The following is a 10,065-nucleotide window of genomic DNA, read 5'->3' as shown; positions in this document are numbered from 1 at the left end:
AGTAAATACTACAGTAGCGTTAAAAAAACATAACATTTAACTATAGAAAACAGTATTTAATTTGCATATACCCTGCCCATACCCCTCTCCCCCATATCCCAATTTGTGCCACCCATAAGTGAGAAACGTGTGGACCATATTGTGTTCCGTACAGGTTATCGAAAAATGCAGAAGCTCTGAAGTATCGATTCAGACCTCAGTCCTATTTACAGGTTATGGAAAATTTGCTCTTTTAGTATTTCTCCAGTAGGTTTCCTCAAGGAGAAAGCCTCCATGTCTATTTCAAAGATAATAATAAAAAAAAAACTATAGTAAATACTACAGTAATGTCCGCAAAAACACTACAGTAAATACTACAGAATACTACAATCTGCAAAAACACTACATTAATTACTATAGTATATACTACAGTTATTTTACTACATAATTTATACTATAGTTAACTGTAAACTAACTACGGTATACTACAGGAAATACTACAGGACTAAAGTCTGCAAAAACACTACAGTGAATATTATAGTAAAGTCTGCAAAAACACTACAGTGAATACTAAAGTATTTATACCATTGTATACAAAAGTATTTTTTCATGTGGGGGGTGACACGACTATTACTGTTCATGAAGTCCACAGAGTGGCAGTTGGAGTTATATAATGTGTCATCATCATCTGGAAGCCATTACATTGGTCCATGATGGGTTGGGCCCGACTGGGCCGGGGTAAACGTGAGCCCAACACAGAACTGTAATGTCTTCCCCGGGTTCCCCTCAACGCCAAGTCTCTCTTTCTGTGTGTCAGGATTTGTAATGTAGCCCCCAAACCACATCTCCATCTCCGAGCGGTGTGTGTGGGAATGGGTGCGGGGGTTTTTGTGTGTATTTGTGTATGCATGCGTGCCCTGTGTGCATCTGTGTGTGTGTGTGTGTGTTCTGTCTGCCTTTTCAACTGTTCCACTGCTAGCAATTAGCCTCTCAGGTCACAAGCACTACCAGCTGGGTCCTGTTTCTGTTTCTGAGTGCCGACTGGACTCAACTCAAGCAGACTTTAGTCAATGGGGTCTGATGTCTACATCAGCATGGTGCTGCATAGCACACCGGCAGATACAAAACAGCTGCTGTCGTCTAGGATACTAAATTGCCCGGCAGTGAAAAGTGAAAGCCAGGGGAGGTGAGTTGAACATATGTGGTTGGACAGCCTGACTGCTCAGTACTCAACATGGTCCACAAGGGTTTCCTCTTCTGTCCCCAGGGATTTGAAACACTGTACCATAATCACACACCACACTCATTTAAATGGTCTCACGTATACACACATTCTGCAGTGCACACCAAAATCCTTTACCATACACAACGATTTTGTATATAGTATCATGATATGATGATCATATTCATGAGTATACCGTGCCTTCGGAAAGTATTCAGACCCCTTGACTTTTTTCACATTTTGTTACGTTACAGCCTTATTCTTTTTTTAAAACTCAGTAATCTAGATACAATACCCCATAATGACAAAGCGAAAACAGGTTATTCTACATTTTTGCAAATGTATTAAAAATAAAAAAGATAAATACCTGAGGTCGAAGGAATTGTCCGTAGAGCTCCAAGACAGGATTGTGTCGAGGCACAGATCTGGGGAAGGGTATGAAAAAATGTCTGCAGCATTGAAGGTCCTCAAGAACACAGTGGCCTCCATCATTCTTAAATGGAAGAAGTTTGGAACCACCAAGACTCTTCCTAGAGCTGGATGCCAAACTGAGCAATCGGGGGAGAAGGGCCTTGGTCAGGGAGGTGACCAAGAACCCGATGGTCACTCTGACAGAGCTCTAGAGTTCCTCTGTGGAGATGGGAGAACCTTCCAGAAGGACAACCATCTCTGCATCACCACCAATTAGGCCTTTACCAGACGGAAGCCACTCCTCAGTAAAAGGCACATGACAGCCCGCTTTGAGTTTGCCAAAAGGCACCTAAAGACTCTCTGACCATGAGGAACAAGATTCTCTGGTCTGATAAAACCAAGATTGAACTCTTTGGCCTGTATGCCAAGCGTCACGTCTGGAGGAAACCTGGCACCATCCCTACGGTGAAGCATGGTGGTGGCAGCATCATGCTGTGGGGATGTTTTTCAGCGGCAGGGACTGGGAGACTAGTCAGGATCGAGGGAAAGATGAATGGAGCAAAGTACAGAGAGATCCTTCATGAAAACCTGCTCAGGACCTCAGACTGGGGTGAAGGTTCACCTTCCAACAGGACAACGACCCCTAAGCACACAGCCAAGACAACGCAGGAGTGGCTTCGGGACAAGTCTCTGAATGTCCTTGAGTGGCCCAGCCAGAGCCCGGACTTGAACCCGATCGAACATCCCTGGAGAGACCTGAAAATAGCTGTGCAGCAACGCTCTCCATCCAACCTGACAGAGCTTGAGAGCATCTGCAGAGAAGAATGGGAGACATTCCCCAAATACAGGTGTGCCAAGCTTGTAGCGTCATACCAAAGAAGACTCGATGCTGTAATCGCTGCCAAAAATGCTTAAATGAAGTACTGAGTAAAGGGTCTGAATACATTTGTAAATGTGTTATTTCATTATTATTATTACATTAGCAAAAATATCTAAAAACCTGTTTTTGCTTTGTCATTATGGGGTATTATGTGTAAATTGATGAGGGGGGAAAAACTATTTAATCAATTTTAGAATAAAGCTGTAACATAACAAAATGTGGAAAAAGTCAAGGGGTCTGAATACTTTGTACTGAATACATGTATCTACATGTGACCAAGCACACGTACATGCACACACACACTTGGCAAAAATGATCTCCAAAACCCTGGTTTGACTCCTCATTTTTCAGGTGGTCCCTCTCTCTTTTCCCCCATCGTCTACTAGATCACAAATACTCTTTTTAAAATCTTTTCTGGGAAGAAAACAACCCTAACCCTAACCCTGACCTTAACCTTTGGTTTATCTCAGGCCGTTTCACTCTTTCATGTTCAGATTACTTGGAGAGGCATTTGATCAAACAATGCATTTGAGGTCTAATTGTTGTTAAGTTTAAAATGTAAATAACAACAAATGTAAACTGTAAATGTATATTGACAAAAAATGTGATTTCGCTTATTTGGTTTACCAAACTTCAGTAAATCGCTCAGTAGTCATTGCAGTTCTGCATACTTCTATGTAATTCCCAATCAGTGTTTTGCGACTGAGGAGATCACCAGGTCAATGGGAGTCTCAGCCATCTTCCCAACTACATGTTGGAGTATTTTGTTTGGGTTGCTTCAGTAGAAAGGGGGTATTTTTGTTTTCCTGTGACTGATGGTCCTTGTTGTTTATGGAAGCGCAATTATACGAGCGACTGAGCAGCCATATTGGTCCCCAATGGCCTCCCAATAACAACCCTATGGAAGTCAGGGGGGGCTAACTAGCTATTGAGCTAGCTGTTAACTGTGTTACTGTTCAACAACACAGGAGACCAAGGCTCCTAGTCTGACAGGTTTCACATGTTAGAGAGCAGGAATGAAAAGAGACAGAGGCAGTTTTAGTTGAGGGAGAACTTGGAAAATTAGGCGATGTCGGATTTCACGAGCTTCCTAGTGTGCCTCTGACATTCTCATTGACGTTCCCATTGGGATGTGTCATCAGGGACCTTTCCCCTCCCTTCCCAGTTTAGGTATGCACAGCTCTGCCAATAGAAATGTGGACTGAAGAGGAGAGAAAGAGAGAGTGAGAAAGAGAAAGAGAAATAGAGAAAGAGAGGGGGTGGCGGGCGATGACAGTGAAAAGACGATGAATCCTAGATCTGCCGACAGATGAGGCCTTTTAACTAAATAATACTACTTTCACATAGGATTTATGGTATTTTGCCTGGGGAAAAAATTGGCCAATGTTTATAACCCCCTTACAAACAGGCCCATTTTTACCACATTCTTGCCTGCATACATCTTTTATACCTCATTTGCACATGCCCCCATGCCAGGGGCAAGTGGTAGTAGTGGTGTGTAGATGTGGGTGGGCTTCAGAGAAAAATAACTGGGGTAATCAATATTTATTGAAAATTAAAAGGCGCAACGCTCACTCACCATGGTAGTCTATGTTGCGTTGCGACTTTTCCTTTTCCTTTTCAATTATATATATATATATATATATACAGTGAGGGAAAAAAGTATTTGATCCCCTGCTGATTTTGTACATTTGACCACTGACAAAGACATGATCAGTCTATCATTTTAATGGTAGGTTTATTTGAACAGTGAGAGACAGAATAACAACAAAAAAATCCAGAAAAACGCATGTCACAAATGTAATGAATTGATTTGCATTTTAATGAGGGAAATAAGTATTTGACACCTCTGCAAAAACATGACTTAGTACTTGATGGCAAAACCCTTGTTGGCAATCACAGAGGTCAGACATTTCTTGTAGTTGGCCACCAGGTTTGCACACATCTCAGGAGGGATTTTGTCCCACTCCTCTTTGCAGATCTTCTCCAAGTCATTAAGGTTTCGAGCCTGACGCTTGGCAACCCGAACCTTCAGCTCCCCTCCACAGATTTTCTATGCGATTAAGGTCTGGAGACTGGCTAGGCCTCTCCAGGACCTTAATATGCTTCTTCTTGAGCCACTCCTTTGTTGCCTTGGCCGTGTGTTTTGGGTCATTGTCATGCTGGAATGCCCATCCACGACCCATTTTCAATGCCCTGGAGGTTCTCACCCAAGATTTGACGGTACAGGCCCCGTCCATCGTCCCTTTGATGCGGTGAAGTTGTCCTGTCCCCTTAGCAGAAAAACACCCCCAAAGCAAAAATGTTTCCACCTCCATGTTTGATGGTGGGGATGGTGTTCTTGGGGTCATAGGCAGCATTCCTCCTCCTCCAAACACGGCGAGTTGAGTTGACGCCAAAGAGCTCGATTTTGGTCTCATCTGACCACAACACTTTCACCCAGTTCTCCTCTGAATCATTCAGATGTTCATTGGCAAACTTCAGATGGGCCTGTATATGTGCTTTCTTGAGCAGGGGGACCTTGCGGGCGCTGCAGGATTTCAGTCCTTCACGGCGTAGTGTGTTACCAATTGTTTTCTTGGTGACTATGGTCCCAGCTGCCTTGAGATCATTGACAAGATCCTCCCGTGTAGTTCTGGGCTGATTCCTCACCGTTGTCATGATCATTGCAACTCCACGAGGTGAGATCTTGCATGGAACCCCAGGCCGAGGTAGATTGACAGTTATTTTGTGTTTCTTCCATTTGCGAATAATCTCACCAACTGTTGTCACCTTCTCACCAAGCTGCTTGGCGATGGTCTTGTAGCCCATTCCAGCCTTGTGTAGGTCTACAATCTTGTTCCTGACATCCTTGGAGAGCTCTTTGGTCTTGGCCATGGTGGAGAGTTTGGAATCTGATTGATTGATTGCTTCTGTGGACAGGTGTCTTTTATACAGGTAACAAACTGAGATTAGGAGCACTCCCTTTAAGAGTGTGCTCCTAATCTCAGCTCGACCTGTATAAAAGACACCTGGGAGCCAGAAATCTTTCTGATTGAGAGGGTCAAATACTTATTTCCCTCATTAAAATGCAAATTAATTTATAACAATTTTTACATGCTTTTTTCTGGATTTTTGTTGTTGTTATTCTCTCTCACTGTTCAAATAAACCTACCATTAAAATTATAGACTGATCATTTCTTTGTCAGTGGGCAAACGTACAAAATCAGCAGGGGATCAAATACCTTTTTCCCTCACTGTATAAATATATATATATACACTACCGTTCAAAAGTTTGGGGTCACTTAGAAATGTCCTTGTTTTCCATGAAAACATACATGAAATTAGTTTGAATAGGAAATATAGCAAAATGAATAGGACATGTTGTTATTGACAAGGTTAGAAATAATGATTTTTAATTGAAATAATAATTGTGTCCTTCAAACTTTGCTTTCGTCAAAGAATCCTCAATTTGCAGCAATTACTGCCTTGCAGACCTTTGGCATTCTAGTTGTCAATTTGTTGAGGTAATCTGAAGAGATGTCACCCCATGCTTCCTGAAGCACCTCCCACAAGTTGGATTGGCTTGATGGGCACTTCTGCTCGGTCAAGCTGCTCCCACAACAGCTCAATAGGGTTGAGATCCGGTGACTGTGCTGGCTAGTCCATTATAGACAGAATACCAGCTGACTGCTTCTTCCCTAAATAGTTATTGCATAGTTCGGAGCTGTGCTTTGGGTCATTGTCCTCATTGTAGGAGGAAATTGGCTCCAATCAAGCGCCGTCCACAGGGTATGGCATGGCGTTGCAAAATGGAGTGATAGCCTTCCTTCTTCAAGATCCCTTTTATCCTGTACAAATCTCCCACTTTACCACCACCAAAGCACCCCCAGACCATCACATTGCCTCCACCATGCTTGACAGATGGCCTCAAGCACTCCTCCAGCATCTTTTCATTTGGTCTGCGTCTCACAAATGTTCTTCTTTGTGATCCGAACACCTCAAACTTCAATTCGTCTGTCCATAACGTTTTTTTCCAATCTTCCTCTGTCCAGTGTCTGTGTTCTTTTGCCTATCTTAATATTTTCTTTTTATTGGCCAGTCTGAGATATGGCTTTTTCTTTGCAACTCTGCCTAGAAGGTTAGCATCCCTGAGTCGCCTCTTCACCGTTGACGTTAAGACTGGTGTTTTGTGGGTACTAAGCTGCCAGTTGAGGACCTGTGAGGCGTCTGTTTCTCAAACTAGACACTCTAATGTATTTGTCCCCTTGCTCAGTTGTGCACCGGGGCCTCCCACTCCTCTTTCTATTCTGGTTAGAGCCAGTTTGCGCTGTTCTGTGAAGGGAGTAGTACACAGCGTTGTACGAGATCTTCAGTTTCTTGGCAATTTCTCGCATGGAATAGCCTTCATTTCTCAGAACAAGAATAGACTGGCGCGTTTCAGAAGAAAGTTTTTTGTTTCTGGCCATTTTGAGCCTGTTATCAAACCCACAATTGCTAATGCTCCAGATACTCAATTAGTCTCAAGAAGGCCAGTTTTATTGCTTCTTTAATCAGCACAACAGTTTTCAGCTGTGCTAACATAACTGCAAAAGGGGTTTCTAATGATCAATTAGCCTTTAAAATGATAAACACAATGTGCCATTGGAACACAGGACTGATGGTTGCTGATAATGGGCCTCTGTACGCCTATGTAGGTATTCCATAAAAAATCTGCCGTTTCCAGCTACAATAGCCATTTACAACATTACCAATGTCTACACTGTATTTCTGATCAATTTTATGTTATTTTAATGGACAAAAAAATTGTGCCCCAAACTTTTGAATGGTAGTGTGTATATATATATATATACATATATATAAAAAAAATTTGGACTGCACCTCGACTCAAGTTGGTTGAGCGCCCTCAACTTTCTTCCATTATCAATGGCTATTTATTTACTCCGCCCATGCATAGAGTACCACAGTATGAGTCATAATACCCATAAAACCTTTTTATGCTAATTAGCTTTTTTGAATTTCACCTTGTCCAAGAGAGATTTACATGGTTATTAAAATGTGACCTACACGAATCACATCCCTTATTTTAAGTGTTTCTATTATCCCCTATGGGAAAATGAATGGTTGGAACTGATTGGAACCATTTCATTGTTTGACTGCTAGGTTTTATAGGTATTATGACACCTCCACTGTGGGGCTCTATAGGCAGCCTACTGTATTTCATTGAGACCACACAATTAGCCTACTAGCTAGATGCACTTGCTCTTACATGCCCAACTAGGAGAGGAGAGGTACCCTACATAACTTGAAGCAGCGAATTCTGGTGAATAATGGACAAAGATGTGCATTTAATACAATAGGTAAGCCTAGACTAACGCATACAAAGCAGAAAGATGACCGTTACCAAATAATATGTGGGACAACAAAAATATATTCCCAACCGCAGCATGAAAAATGCGACTGCACCTCAATGATCTACGTTGGGACCCGCAGGCCCAGCGGGAATGCAGCCCTCTACAACACAACTATCTGATCAGTCAACACACATGTTTTATAGGAATAATATAATGGAATAGGCTATAACAGAATCAAATACAACAAATATTTCCCCCTCACAACCGCTGTCATATAAAGCAGTTATATTTTGAACAGTTGCAGTGCGTCGGTAAAATCACTGGGGAAGCCAGGGAAAAAAAGCCATATTACAACATATGTGTTAATTGCGTCGTTTGCTCTATAACCTGTTAGTTCATATGCCTTGATGCCGTGATAATAGGGTCTAAAGCCGACACAATAAGAAGACACAGTGGCAGAATAAATTCAACCACACCTTTGTTTCATCACAAAACCGGAGAACAACATCTGTCTGTTGAAGTCCACAAAACATGTTGCCTGAAAAAACAGTTACATGACCTACAGCAAGTTCATGTTTCCGACATTTTCGGACTACTAAACAACTATTGATTTAGAACCATGGAGAGTTACTGCAAGTCGCAAAGAAAACAGGAGCTGCCTCCACTATTCCAGCACCATTTCAACATTTCAACATAATCTAATCACATATGCTTAGTCTAATACAGTGACAACTAAAATATACCAAAAACGATTTAGTCCAATCAACATGAGCTAAATATGATGTGGCTGTCCAAGGTAGCCTAGTGATTTCTGTGTGTGTGTGAGAGTGCAATTAGAAAAAACATGTTGACACCCTACTTGTAGACAAACACCAATGCCATCCTCCTCTTTCATGTTGCCTAAACGGTCTATGACTCTGTCACACAGTACATGCTTTTAGTTTTTGTTGTCCTAGGCTACCTGGCTAAAATGCTTGCTGGCTAGCCTAACTTCCTTTCATGGGCAACGATGCACCAGGCCAGCTAGTTAACATTAGCCTACTAGCTACATGTTGAACTTCCATCCTCTCAGGCCAAGGGCACAATGTGTGAATTTATGGTTGGATCAGAATCACAATTATAATTATTATAATAATATGCCATTTAGCAGACTTACAGTCATGCGTGCATACATTTTTTTGTGTATGGGTGGTCCCGGGGATCAAACCCACTACCTTGGCGTTACAAGCGCCGTGCTCTACCAGCTGAGCTACAGAGGACCACACTGAGAATTAAGTAAAACCACAAGTCCAAACCCCTATCTCCATTCATGGCTAATTTAGGAAAGGGCGGGTTTTAGTTGGCTAGCTAGCCACCAGAGGACAAAGACACAAGAGATGCAACAATTAAAAATATATATATATCAATGACATTTTCCTTCTGATATAATGTGATTGGTGTGAAGCCAAATCCAAACTGGCTTCCCTTGACACTTTTTTTTTGTCGTTGGTATGCCAGGACCATTTACAGCTGAACTCACTCAGTTTGGCTCAACGCTGATTGGCTATTATTTAATTCTTATTTTTTATCAAGGGAGGCCAAGTGCTTGCTGGCGACAACAATGTCATACTCTTTCTGACCACAGAATCAGATGGATGGGCTACACATAGGCTACTGAGATACAGGGGGTGCTGTTTCGCTCCTCGGATGCTTTCTCCAGTGAGATACATTCAGCCTCTTGCGAATTGAAGGACGTTTATTAAAACCCAGAGAGACGAAAGATACATTATTTTGTATGTGTTTTTCTTTTTTTCTTGGTAAATACACGCCACTGATTTTGAAACAGAGCCCAATCCCATGCTTTTTTGATCCATGTTTCATCTCTTTCCTACCCTCACTCAGCTTTGTTAGGGAGCAGGCATAGGGTCTTACCTTCATCATGATACCGATAGAAAATAATAGCAATCCTATTTTTAAAAACGTGATTCTAATTCATATTTCACAACCTCCATGGGCTTTTGGAGTTGCCTATATGCGACCCAGCAAAATAATAGGCCTACACATGATTTAGGCATGCTAAACGGTTCTGATTGGTGATAGATGAACACACCATACCACCTCCACTTATTTGCCCGGCCAGAAACCAGTTAACCAAATAGCCTATACAGATGGAGATTCTGTGAAACAAAATGACATTGATTGATTATCAGACAAGTCAGTGAAGTCAGGTCCTGAGGCCTAGGCTACTAAATGACTGTGAG

General features: G+C 42.0%; 1 non-coding gene across 1 annotated transcript; it reads left to right on the top strand.

The window, feature by feature from the left end:
• Nucleotides 1-218: 218 nt before the first annotated feature.
• LOC121566585 lies at nucleotides 219-273 on the top strand. Its single transcript, XR_006000942.1, has one exon. It is a non-coding gene; the product is annotated as a U7 small nuclear RNA (small nuclear RNA).
• Nucleotides 274-10,065: the final 9,792 nt, after the last annotated feature.

Source organism: Coregonus clupeaformis, unplaced genomic scaffold, assembly GCF_020615455.1.
Source record: "Coregonus clupeaformis isolate EN_2021a unplaced genomic scaffold, ASM2061545v1 scaf5449, whole genome shotgun sequence".
In the NCBI taxonomy this organism is placed as follows: domain Eukaryota; kingdom Metazoa; phylum Chordata; class Actinopteri; order Salmoniformes; family Salmonidae; genus Coregonus; species Coregonus clupeaformis.
This window is presented reverse-complemented; position numbering and strand designations above follow the sequence as displayed.